Source organism: Drosophila suzukii, chromosome 3, assembly GCF_043229965.1.
Source record: "Drosophila suzukii chromosome 3, CBGP_Dsuzu_IsoJpt1.0, whole genome shotgun sequence".
Classification (NCBI taxonomy): Eukaryota; Metazoa; Arthropoda; class Insecta; order Diptera; family Drosophilidae; genus Drosophila; species Drosophila suzukii.
In genome coordinates this window covers 31,784,177-31,798,233 of record NC_092082.1, presented here as the reverse complement: position 1 = coordinate 31,798,233, position 14,057 = coordinate 31,784,177, and the positions used below count along the sequence as shown (strand labels likewise).

The 14,057-nt window shown below is 42.1% G+C and overlaps 1 protein-coding gene across 1 annotated transcript in view; it reads left to right on the top strand.

Moving 5' to 3' along the window:
- The window catches only part of LOC139352732 (endoplasmic reticulum aminopeptidase 1), a 524,301-nt gene that overhangs the window by 260,614 nt on the left and 249,630 nt on the right, over positions 1 to 14,057 (top strand). The window lies entirely within an intron of this gene.

Here is a 14,057-nt window from a genome sequence, read left to right as displayed (position 1 = left end):
TCCTGCCTGGGCTGATACAAATCTAGCCGTTGTTCCGTACCGTGATTACGTAGCGAGTGGATCCTCCATTGACGGCAAAACGGTCGATCCGCTAGCTTCATAGCGATCTGGTGGATAACCGTAGTGGGTAGTGCTCGGAGCCGCTCGTAGGGACGTTCCTTTTGATCGGGGACGTATGGGCGTCCTGGAGGGATGACGATCGTGAATCGGGTATCGGTCGAGAATCGGTCCTTTCCGCAATCACGTCCACCAACTTGGCGCGTAATTCCCGAGCGTCCAAGCGAAATCCTTCAGTTTCCTTGCTGACTGCGACGCCATCTTACAAAGCGGGGAGCGGTCAGGGTGAAGGGTGTTTCTCCTCGTATGGAACCTCTGAGCCGACCGACTTGATGTCGATGCGCATCAAGGAAGCGTGTCCTTCGTACCTGACGACCTGATCCTCGGCCGCGCGATGGTACTGTAGTCGCAGGAAAAGATAGGGGTATACCCAGCGCACCGTGGGAGGCCATCTCGCGGATCTCGCCGGGTCCAAGGCTGCTCCTCGCCTGGATGTGACCTGGAGTAATAAGGCTCCCCTAGACGACGACCTCCTTAATGTGAATAGTCGTAAGGTCCCTCGTTATCGCTCGCTGTATCCGAGTAGTCTTTGATGTGGTATGCCGGCTGAGGAGGTGATGTCGGCCGGAAAGATCGCCGTTACTCGCCGGGTCTGGGGCTCCACGCATTCACGCAAAATCCTGCGAAACGGGATGGAAGGGGTTCTTCGGATCCTCGGTCATCGGAGATGTCAGTGGTGTTTCCCGAGCTAAACGCGAGTCGTGCTTCAACACTCCCGAGCTCGTCTTCCGATCTCTGACCGTCATCTTCGCCACTAGATTCGGAGTCGGTATCCTCGTCGGCTTCCTCATACCCTTCTGCGACCCACTCGTCACGGTATTGTCTGAGTCGTCCGACAAAACGATGACGATATCCATCTGAAAGAGCATAGACAAAACTTATTTGTACGTAGCCCTAACCATTTTAACTCCCTACCTTTCGTCGGACTAAAAATTCTTAAATATTACATTGTGTGTGTCTGAATCCACTTACAGTTGCTCTCGACTTCGGTCATTTGTTGCAGAACGCCTGCCGGGATAAGGCATCGGCTACTACGGTTAGCCTTCCTCGGCGGTAGAGTACGTCGAACTGAGATTGTTGTAACTCCACCGCGCTATTTGACCGGATGGACTTTCGATCGAATTCAACCATTTGAGCACTAGATGGTCGGTGATTACTTCAAGCCAGTCGTTGCGTAAATAACCTCGTTGGCATTAAAATCGGCGGTACCAAGACACCATACCCAGCTATTAGCTTTCAGATTGGTGATAGCCGCTACTTTCTCGGGATCCGTTTGGAGTCCCTCGTCGCTGATCACGTGCTCTAGATAAACAAGTTTCCGTCTAAAGAACACTCACTTCTGCGAAAGACTTTGCTCAAGTTGGCCAAGTGTTGCTTCTCCGTGGCGCCATAACACTGTCTAGTTAAGCAAAGGCAAACGGGTCCATATCCGCTCCGATCACTTTGTCCAGGGCGAGTTGAAATGTCGCACTGGCTGAGTAAAGCCCGAAAGGCATCACCTTCCATTGGAACAACCCCCTTCCTAGCACGGAGAAGGCCGTGAATTGGTGGCTGTCACGGGCAAGCGGTATTTGCCAATAACCGTATTTTGAAACCAGCGTGGAAGATATGGTTGATTTTTGGGACGAGGTATGCATCAGACACTGGGTGAGTGTTCAATTGTCGATAATCAACGCACATACGCCATTCGCCCGTGTTCTTGTTGACCAACACTATGGGTGCACTGTGTGGACTTCGTGACGGATCGATCGCATCTTCCCGAATTAGTTCGTCCACTTGCGTATCGATCACGCGCTGCATTGACGGGTTCCTAGGATAGTACATTTGCTTTATAACTATTTGGTGTTCCGCTACATGTGACACACCTTGAGGTTCGTCAAGTAGGGTCAACTCTATGCTATGAATTCTTTTTGGTCGGGACTACAGTTATCCTCTTCCGCTGTTCATACTGCAACTCGTTATCTTCGCCTGGTCGAGAATCTTCTGGGGTACTTGCCGTTTCCTCGTCTGTCGACCCGTTTTCAGCCTCACGGTCGACCTTTTCCTCTCCAAGGATGGTCACCTGGTGCATGATCCTGTTGTTAATAGGGTTTTCGTCAGCGTAATTTGGTCGTCGTTTGACGCTGTCGGAACGAGTTCACTCGGCCGTAGTCGGGGGTCTTTCGCCGAGGGACTTAAAATTACCGTAAGCGTCGTCTCTCCGCACTGTGTCCGTGTCCCCATTGGGGCCAAGAAGTCCATGCCTAATATATCCAGCATAGTAGGCATATCCAGCAATGGCATAACTACTCTCGTGCCAGCTAATTCCACCTGAGTTCGCCATAACTCTTTTACCTCCAAGTTGGATCGGTCGGCCAAATGATCAATTATCGTAACGATGATTTCATGCATCTCCTTCGGTCTGGCAGCCATACGGGAGAATCCTGCACTAGCGAAACTCCTCGACGCTCTCGTGTTAACCGTAGCTTCCACCCATTTTTTGTAATCGGGTTGCTGGCTCGTACGTCTCCACTGTTCCCGGTATTCGGTGGAGACGATGCTCGTTTCCCGGAGAGTCGCCGGCAACCTTCGATGGTCAGGGTGCCCCTGCGACCGCAATCCCAACAAATATTCGACCGAGGATTCGAACAGCCCCTCCCGAAATGTCCGACATCGCCACATCGGCCACACGATCGATGTACGCCAACGTTCGGCATTGGTTTCCCAACGATACGATGAGTAGCATCCCCACCTTGCAAAGGCAGGCCGGCATTCCGGATAGGATTCGGCGTTTGGCGAGCGCCAAGACCATCGCGGGCTACGTCTCTTATTCAAGGCGCAGTAGCGCGACTCGACTCCAGTCGCTTCACGCTTTCACATTCGGTTGCCATCTGCGTTAACTGTGCTAACGTTGAGTTTTATCTACGCCTTGGACTTGGGCCCTGATCTTGTCTTCTAGCCGTTCGAAATAGCGGGCGTGCAGAAGAAAATTAAGAAGTCTCGGCGGAACGTTGCTCAAGAAGCGGTCCGTAAACGACTCATACTGCTGCCCGACCTTCCAAAATCACGGATATGGCACGAGGAATTCCTTCGCGGTCGACTCCGTAAGTTGCTATCTTCTCTTTAAGCACAGCGATCACGGCTTACAGTTCGAATTCTCCGTTTAATCGCAAGTTCCATTTTTGCATTCCTTAGGGTAACAAATGCCGGGGAGTGGTTACCGGAACCTTCTGTCCCGGCGGGTCAATAGTGCCATTGACCTCCAATGGTATCTTGCGGCATACCAGGATGGGATCCTTGCAGCGTAACAAGTCTCCCAGATGACGATGCGTTGGCCATCGCTTGGATATACAATTGGCTAGCTTGGGAAGCTTCGAGCCCCTGTAATAGTCCAACGCCTTTGCCTTGTCGGTTGAGGCGTGGGGCCCGAGAACTGTAGTGATCCTGCAATTGTTCGAGGCGTTTCCATACTGTCCCTAGGAACGTCCCTGTGTGTGTGCGTGGGGAACGCCTTCTGAGTTTCGGCTACGGTGTTCTCAGCGTTAAGTCCAAATTCCAGCGCCAGCGCGGCCAGTTAATCTTGACGGCCATTGTACCATAAACACCGTGTTCACTGTCAACTCAGCTTCTTCGTACTCACCAACGGACTCCTTTGAATCTACCATGTTTCTCCGGGATAGGGTGGGCTTCCTCTTCTTATTTTGCTGCGTGCTGATTTCTCCCTCCCGTTTTAGCTATTTTTTACTGGTGTTTATTCACTTGTACACGTCCACCGTTTGCGGTACTCATCGTTACGATTTTTAGCCGCCCTCGGTTCGATTCGAGGACTGACTCCTCAAGAAAATTTTCTTTAAGTAGGTCTTAAGGCCACTTTGATGTTTTCTCTAGCTGGCCTCAGTGTCCCTGTTCGAGCGCCATTTGTAAGGATGCTCTTTGGTCGAGGTACAGTTCTCAGTCAGGTTCAGGAGTTCCTTACAAAAGAAATTTTTAGGTCACTGAGACACTGGGCTAAAGAGTTCTATTCGTCATTAGTGAACAGGGATTTTTGGGCAATAAACTGCCGGGGAGTTTTAGAGTAGGGATGCTATCCAAACACTCTATACTATTTGTCAGGGTAGTCTTCACCAGTGGATCCTACCTCCAGACGGAAAATTCCAAAGGCTTGAATTTCGAGCGAGGCCGCAGCCGGGTCTCTTGTAGGCCAGAGAAGTTAGTCAGCTGATAAGTGGAATATCGAGAATGCGGCCCGTCTGCGGGCAAAAAATTCCACGGCTGGACCTTGGGGCGAGGCCGCAGCCGAACTTCTTGTGGTTAATGCCGAACAACTCGATTGCTAAGGGAGGATCTGCCCTTTCCTCTAACTACTGGGTTTCACTTACTAGCGGGTCCCACAAGTATGGAGGATCTAGCCTTTCCACCAACTACTGGGTTGAACAAGTATGGAAGGATCTAGCCTTTCCACTAGCTATCGGGTCGCACACGTATGGAAGGATCTAGCCCTTCCACTAACTACTGGCGTTTCACAAGTATGGAATGATCTAGACTTTCCATTCTCTACTGGATTGAACAAATATGGAAGGATCTAGCCTTTCCACTGACTACTGGGTTGAACAAGTATGGAAGGATCTAGCCTTTCCACTAGCTATCGGGTCGCACAAGTATGGAAGGATCTATCCACCAACTACTGGGTTGAACAAGAATGAGTTAATTAAGGTTTACGGGTTTTTCTTACTGAGGATAATTGCCAAGTCATATTCACACGCGTGTCGTTCATTTTTTACTTGCCCTAGTCGGATCCCGACTACCGATTACAGTTCCCGCTTGAAAGAGGGGGAGGGACAAGACAAACACAAGGATAACACCGAGATAATTTTTTTTTATTGTCTGCATAATTTATTCACTGAGGGTTTTCCTAGTTTACAGTTGTATTTAAATTTGTCCCTCTGGTTCACTGCACCGTCTCTATAGTTATTCCTTCACCAACCTTTTCCAAGTGTTGTCCCGCTTAAAATTCCCTGTGTTCCCGCGCGCGTGACCCACTGGTTCGAAAGCCCGGAGAAAAGAGAGCTTTTCCTACTTTTTGGGACTTGCAGTATTTTCGACTGTCTAGTGTTTTATGTGTCTGTGCTAAATATCGGTTGCCCCCTGCCACCTGGTTCTAACTGCGGAGTCACCAGGCCTGGCAGGCGGTTCGTAACTCAACTTATTCGAATTCTTCTTAAACTCAAAATGTAACTTTAATATTGACTCCTAGTCACTTTTCTATTAAAAATATAAACTAAGTCATATATCGATTTGGCGTCGCTTGTGAACAGTTGTGTTTACTCTTGTGATATGAGTTTTTGTTTTATTCAGTGGTTTTTTGAGTGTCTTTTGTTTGTTTATTAACAAAGCTTAGCCTAACAATCGTTTTAGTGTTTTAAATAAGTCTCGAAGTAAACGGGTACTTGCTTAAACTCTCTCTCTCCCCCTCTATATTAAAACTGTAATTTGCACTCTCGATAGAAGCTATATTCCCTTGTGCTGTCTTACATTTTATTTAATACGCGATCTCGTGCTCATATTTTTTTTTGTGTTTTGTGCCTTTGTGGTTTTGGAGTTTAATCCCAGTGCCAAATTTACTTGAAGTATTTTTTATACTTTATTATACCCGTTACTCGTAGAGTAAAAGGGTATACTAGATTCGTCGGAAAGTATGTAACAGGCAGAAGGAAGCGTTTCCGACCCCATAAAGTATATATATTCTTGATCAGGATCACGAGCCGAGTCGATCTAGCCATGTCCGTCTGTCCGTCTGTCCGTCTGTCCGTCTGTCCGTCTGACCGTCTGTCCGTCTGTCCGTCTGTCTGTCCGTCCGGATGAACGCTGAGATCTCGGAAACTATGAGAGCTAGGCTATTGAGATTTGGCGTACAGATTCCTGAGCTTCTTACGCAGCGCAAGTTTGTTTCAGTAGACTGCCACGCCCACTCTAACGCCCACAAACCGCCCAAAACTGTAACTCCTACAGTTTTGATGCTAGATAGAAAATTTAAACTGAAATGTATTGTTCTCATCAAAACCTATCGATTGACCTAAGAAAAAGTTTGCCACGCCCACTTAAACGCCCACAAACCGCGAAAACCTGTGACGCGCACAATTTGCATGCTAGATAAAAAATTTTAACTGAAATGTATTGGTGTCGTCAATACCTATCGATTGATCCAAAAATAATTCTGCCACGCCCACTCTAACGCCCATAACGCTTAAATCTGTCTACCGCCGGTAGGTGGCGCATTTTAATTTCGCTTTGCTGCTTGCATATCTCCATTTCCCTTTGAGTAACGGGTATCTGATAGTCGAGGTACTCGACTATAGCGTTCTTCCTTGTTTTTTTATTTTATTTGATTGTCTTTAAGTAACTTTTTTTTCTTTCTTTCTTATAATGGCTCATGTGGGTCCTGCAAGGAAATGATAGTTGAGGTGAGCGGCTTTATGAAGCAGACTCGATATAGCCTATTGAATGTCTCAGGAGCTTTTAAACAGCTCAATGAGGGGTGCAGTTCAGTTTGAGCCCAATTTAATAATAAAAAACAAGGAAGAACGCTATAGTCGAGTACCTCGACTATCAGATACCCGTTAATCAGCTAAATAGAGATATGAACGTAGCAAAGCGAAATTAAAATTCGCCACCTACCCGCGGTATACAGATTTAAGCGTTATGGGCGTTAGAATGGGCGTGGCAAATTTTTTTTGGACCAATCGATAGGTATTGACGAGACCAATACATTTTATCTAGCATGAAAATTGTGGGCGCCACAGCTGTAAGCGGCTTGTGGGCGTTAGAGTGGGCGTTAGAGTGGGCGTAAGAGTGGGCGTGGCACCCTACTGAAACAAACTAGCGCTGCGCAGGAATCTCAGGAGTCTGCATGCCTAATCCCAGTATTGTAGCTCTTATAGTTTCCCGGATCTTAGCGTTCATACGGACAGACGGACAGGCCGGCATGGCTATATCGACTCGACTAGTGATCCTGATCAAGAAGATATATATTTACATGAGTCGTTCTTCGCCCGAATAAAAAATCATGATATTTTTTTGTATTTATTGGTTATTCTTTGTTAGAACGTTGGAAAAAGACTAACTGTATGTTACAGAACTGGCATGAAACCTCGGTTTGCGTCTTAGAATTTACTGTTAGTGCATTAGGTGACGCATTCGCATGTGGATGATGCGATCGCCACTTCTTTGTTTATGCTTACATAATTAGGTCTTATTAGATTTTGCGATCTTATTGGATTTTCACGTTTATGGAATTACGTCATTGTTGACGTTCGGACTTGATCAATTTTCTTTTTTTGTATGCATTGCGCGATCTCAAGCTTCTGTAACGTTTTTATTCAAAGCCGAAATTGGCGATTCTGTTTGTGAACGGTTTCGTTCTTTGAACTGATTGCCGTTGAGAAATCGCAGTGCAGATACGTCACTATATGCTTTATGGGGTCGGAAACGCTTCCTTCTGCCTGTTACATACTTTCCGACGAATCTAGTATACCCTTTTATTCTACGAGTAACGGGTATAATTACTAATGGAGTCGCCCAAACGCAAAAAAGCCAGCTTAACGGCAGTTAATGCAATCATTGGATCCACCCCAAATCCGAACTTGGTAGTTGCAGCAGTTTCTGTTGACACAGGGGTAAGTGAAGCAACTGTGCCTATGGATACAGCTAGTTCCGGTGAAGTCCCTGTTTTTGGAAGTCAGGCTGTAAAAAACCGACCATACCCATAGGTACAGTAGGTACTGTTTTTGTCTCTCAGCATAGTGAGGTTCAGACTGCTGCTGGGGGGGCGTAAGAAACTGTCGGTTGTTCCACATATACCACATCTGATAATGTTTTGGAATTAAAACGTGAAAAATTTTCATCCGAGAATATTGCAGTTGAACAAATTCGATTTTCATACGCTCGTAGAATGTCGTCTTTTAAAAATATATGCTCCGCCTGATGTGTTTAATGTACTACTTTCTGAAAGCTTTTGGCTTAGTGATGATTTAGTAATAAAAGAATTTTTCCCCAATTAGCCGAAAACAAATAATAAATAATGTTAGGGGACTAAATATGAAGCTATCCAAGCTATATGCTGACTCCTCTGCATTTACTGAAGATATTTTGTCTTTCACGAAAACTTGGCTGAAACCAGAGATATCTGACTCTGAAGTTCTGTCATACAACTTTAATTCCTATATGACCGATCGCTCCTCACGAAGGGGGTGGTGTGCTGAGTGCCGTTACCTCCAGCCTCTGAGAGAATTCACTCTCATATCCCTAACGAAATTGAATTTGTTAGTGCGAAAGTTTCCTTGCACTCCTTATCTATTTTTGTTACATGTTCTTATATTCCACCTGGCTCTGATTTAGTAACTTACGAGCACCATCTGTCTGAAATAAAATCTGTTCTATCCCTTCTTTCTAACAGAGAGCTTTTGATTGTTTTGGGTGACTTTAATCTCCATGATATTTCTTGATCTCCTCCTAATGACTCGCTTTTCGCTTTACCTTTATCCGTCCATGATTTTGTGGATGGCCTACTAGAATTTTCGTAACAGCAAGTAAGCTTTATACGAAATTAATTAAATAGACAATTAGATCTTTAATTTGTGTTAGACCCGTCTGAGTTCACGGTATCTAAAACTGACGCTCTTGTTGTACCTGAAGACCGATATTATCCAACAATGGAATTGTCAATTTGCCTCCCATGCGTTGATACCCTCTCTCCTTTAGTTTCTCCAACTAAAATGAGATGTTTTCGTAAATGTGACTTTAACAAACTTAATGATATGATTTTTCAATATAATTGGACAGACTTGTACAATTGTATGGATATCGAAAGTGCCACTGAACTTTTTTATACAGTGGTAAATACTTTTTTTTAATGAACGCCTTCCTGATAGGCTTCCTTAAAAGCTAAACAGACCTCCTTAGTTTACCAATGCGCTATTGCTATTCTATGTATTTAAGCCGATGTAAATTTGAATTTTCAAATGATCCGAAGCAGTTTTATAACTTTGTTAATGGCAAGCGTAAGTCGTCGGCATTGCCTTCATCGGTACGTTTAAACGCAATGGAGGCATCAACGGATTCTGAAATTGCTGACTTCTTTGTCGAGTTTTTCCAAACTACTTATAGTTCGTCTGCTTGGTCAAATTCTAACTACCCTAATCCCTTAAATAGGGAAAATTGTATTTTTATCCCTGAAATTACGGAAAGTTCTCTCTTAAGAGACTTAGCAACAACAACGCCAACTTATTCTCCCGGTCCAGATGGACTCCCCGGGTGTGTGCTTAAGTTTTGTGCGTCAACCATTTGTAAACCGATTCTTAAACTTTTTAATTTGTCTATTTCATCATCAGTTTTTCCTACTATCTGAAAGGTCACTTTTATTTTTCCACTTAACAAAAAGGGTGCGAAGGCGGATGACCAGAATTATAGATGTATTAAGTTATTATAAATGTATTAAGTTGTCAGCAATTCCTAAAGCAATTGAACATATTATCTCTTCTCATTTGCAACATTTATGTTCCTCGCTAATATCACGATGGTTTTGTTAAGCGAAGATCGACCACCACCAACCTTCTTGAATTGTCATCTATTGTTATAAATGGATTTGACTCTTACTGTGTTTATGCGATGCCGAATTCACGCTTTCATTCCGCGATTTCAGCAGATTCGTGTGTGCATAAACGCCATTTCGTGAGTTCGGCAACACACGAAAGTTGACTATGAATTCAACCTGAAAGCGTAAAATGGTCACAATTAAACTCCGGTAACTCTATATAATTATCGGAGTTGCCAGATCGATATAAATACATAAGTACACCTTACTTTTAACAAATTTTTTTTTAATTCAGTGTAAGTGGAAACTAGTTTTTATCTTTTATTTTGATGGTAGAAAAAATGTTATACTGGCTTGCACACACTTTATCCTTAATACTAGCAAGATTAGTTCATGTGAATCGAAAAAAATAATCGGTTTAATAATCGCTAACACCATTTTTCACCGGTCCGGCATCTCTCAGGGATGGTGTAAGAGTAACCTTTTAAATTTGAGCTGCCTTAAATGCAACGTTATGACTTTTTGTAGTGGTACTCCCACGTTTATTAGTTACTTTCTTCATAATACGCAACAGGACCGTATATATTCAGTTAACGATTTAGGTTTTCTTCTGTACCCAAAACTCAAAATTTGACTGCCACATGTCCACTGTCAACAAAGCCATGAGTGTGTTTGAGTTTATAAAGCGTTAGTCAAAAGAATTTGATGACCCTTATCAACCAAATTATTATTTGCCTCCCTTGTCCGTCCTATTTCGGAATATTATTCTTCGGTTTGGAGTTCACAATATGAAGTGCATATTGACCGTATTGAGTCGGTACAAAAAAAGTATTCTTTTTGCCCTTCGTAGTTTAAACTGGGATCAAAACAGAGTAGATTACAATTTCTTAATTTACCTACACTTGTAAATCGTATAAAAATGCTTAATACTATTTTTATGCGAAATCTTAAGGGAGGTGATATTGATTCTGTAAAACTTGTAAGCCGCCTAACTTTCAATGTTCCTGTTAAAATAACACTAAATTTTTATGCTTTGAATTTTCCACGATGTATATCAAATTTTTGTCTGCACGAGCACTTTCGCGTTCAATGTAATAATTATTACAACCTCTATCATTTAGTTTCAACTTCTATCCCAGTATTAAAAACTAATATTTTAACTCATATGCTTCATTTTTAGTTGCGCCTTTTATTTTCATTTATGTCCCGTCTCTATTTGTTTTATGTTTCTTCCTCGCGAATTCGAATTTTTCGCCCAAATTGATAAAAGGGCCCCGCGCGTAAAAAGCAAGTGCTTGGTGTCGTTGGGCCACTTATTTGTACTGCTCGTAGTGCATCAACGTCCATTATATATAAGTACAAAGATATAAAACAAAAATAAACTTCAATTGCTTGCTTCTAATCTAAGGAGAGTAGTATGAAAATATTCTGTGTATGTATTCTTCTATGTATTCTGGGACAATTAGCATATCTGACGGTGTGATCACGTACCCTTTTGCTTCATTAGAAAGGTCCCGATCATGTTGGTGAATAATGTTTCCTATGATTGTAGAACTAATTTAGAAATAAAAAACCCAACAAAATAAATCTCACAAGTTAATGATTCTCAGATGTGGACTACTTTCAAACACACATTTTTGTTTTTTTGAACCATATCGTTTAACTGGTAATTTGTCCAACTTGATTCATTAACATAGCTTTTGTGTTTAGAAGGTATTGAAAGTGCTGACCAATTTAATTTCATTATGTTTGTTTTTTTTGTAGGTCTTTACACATCTATTCTCAACTTTAAAATTATGTATAAAAAATATTTCATTGTTTTGGAACTACTTTTGAAAAATGTAAAAATAATTTATGCATTGTGAAGAGCACACGCCCCGCACTTAAGATGTGTTTCACAATAGGGAAACCGGTTTCCCTTAAACCCGTTTAATGACGGACAGCCCATTTCCTCGATGTTAATGAGCTGACGACTTCCAAAAAAGTCTTTAGAATTCGTTTCTTTTCCACTTCTTTACGAATAATTTGTTTTTCGTTTTTAATTGTCCTTAGATACTTTCTAGTTTGCGGAAAACTGTTTTCCCCATCATTCCAAAAAATGTTGTGATGTGTATTGGATAACCAAATTGCAGTCTTTCGTGGTATTTTATTTAGCAAAGTAAAATCATATGGTGGTTCTATTAAAAAGTTTGGATCTTTTTGGAACACAGTTCCAATTTCCTTTAGAATACAATTATTATTATTATCAAAGAAACCTTGAACATTAATCGAAACAGTAAACAAACGAAACAGTAAACATAAACAACTCGTTGTACTAGTCCGCTTAATGGGATATATTCAACTATACGGTCATATATTAGGAGACAATAAGCTTTGGTATTTTTATACCCGTTACTCGTAGAGTAAAAGGGTATACTAGATTCGTCGGAAAGTATGTAACAGGCAGAAGGAAGCGTTTCCGACCACATAAAGTATATATATTCTTGATCAGGATCACTAGCCGAGTCGATCTAGCTATGTCCGTCTGTCCGTCTGACCGTCTGTCCGTCTGTCTGTCCGTCCGGATGAACGCTGAGATCTCGGAAACTATAAGAGCTAGGCTGTTGATGCATATTCCTGGGCTTCTTACGCAGCGCAAGTTTGTTTCAGCAAAGTGCCACGCCCTTTCTAACGCCCACAAACCGCCCAAAACTGTGGCTCCTACAGTTTTGATGCTAGAATAAAAAATTTAGCTGAAATGTATTGTTCTCATCAATACCTATCGATTGACTTAAAAAAAAAGTTTGCCAAGCCCACTTTAACGCCCACAAACTGCCCAAACCTGTGACTCCCACAATTTTCATGCTAGGTAAAAAATTTTAACTAAAATGTATTGGTCTCGTCAATACCTATCGATTGATCAAAAAAAAGTTTTCCACGCCCACTCTAACGCCCATAACGCTTAAATCTGTCTGCCGCCGGTAGGTGGCGCATTTTAATTTCGCTTTGCTGCTAGCATATCTCCATTTCCCTTTGGTCCCTTTAGCTGAGTAACGGGTATCTGATAGTCGCGGTACTCGACTATAGCGTTCTTCCTTGTTATGACTTGATGTCCTCAGTTCTATTGAAATTCTCACATCAATAGGCCAGTTTTCACTGATCAAAGATCAACCACAATAATAGGGGCCATCATTTTAAAGTCAAAAATGGTTGTGACTCACGGTTATAGTCACTAGATTGAAATCTTGTATACATTTCATGTAGGTGAGCCTACTGATTTTTACTAAAATCGACTTTCAGATAATCATATGGATATAACTCAGAATTCAAGTAAACTTTCAAGTTTAATAAATTATTTGTGAAAATCTCGACATTTAACGGTTAGCCGACAATTTCACATTCCAGCTGTGTTGACTGCCATACCCTAATTTAGGGTTTACATATGAATCCTAGCTCCGGAATGCGGTTGGAAGATTTACACCACTTTTAATAATATCGTATATCTTATATTTTGCAAAATTGCTCGGAGTTACATGACCAACTTTCCAGGTTATATTCTTCATTTCCAGTTTAAAAGTTTGTTCATTTCTGGCTTGTTCAAACACATCGCCAAGATTCTTAGTTAGGATTAACACTAGTTCGTGTTAACAATTTAACAAAACCTTTTCATAATCCTCAGCAAATAGCAACAAATTTGTTAATGGTACAGAAAACTTAATGTGGGGTCCCGTAGAAATCTTGGTCTTGGTTTTGGATGGTTACTCTCTGTAAAGTACCTGTAAAGTACTTTTAGATGGTTAACTGTAAACAAGTGTTATGAGTTGTTATAGTCTCTTATTAAGAATCATCAAATCACACAAATGAATGTTTCTGAGAAGTCTTAGACATTCCGTCTAATTCTAATTTAATTATTTTCTATAAAATGAGAAAGATTCTATTCTTTCCGCAAATGATCCATAAACATGTTACCAATTATACGGAGGCTACCCCGATCACTTACGAAAAACCGACTTGCCGTGAACTATCATTACTTGACCGTCGCACAGGACCAATGATAATATCATACATCTCAAGACCATTGATAAGGGATGAAATTACGACCGTGCCACAATCGCAAGTAGCCAACGTATCTAATTGAATAAAATACTTTCCCTTCTTTCGTACCTGTAGTTTTAATTACAGTCAGAAACATATTTTGTGGGATCATTTAATATTTTTTTTTTTTTTTTTTGTAAATATTTTTCATTATATTCATAATAAATTTAAACTATATGTAGTATATATAGTGACATATCCATAGTACCACATACTCCTTTGTACATGTTCACACACCCACACATACATGCTTACATTACGCAGTCACCCACGAGACACCCTCTAAGAAATAAGAACC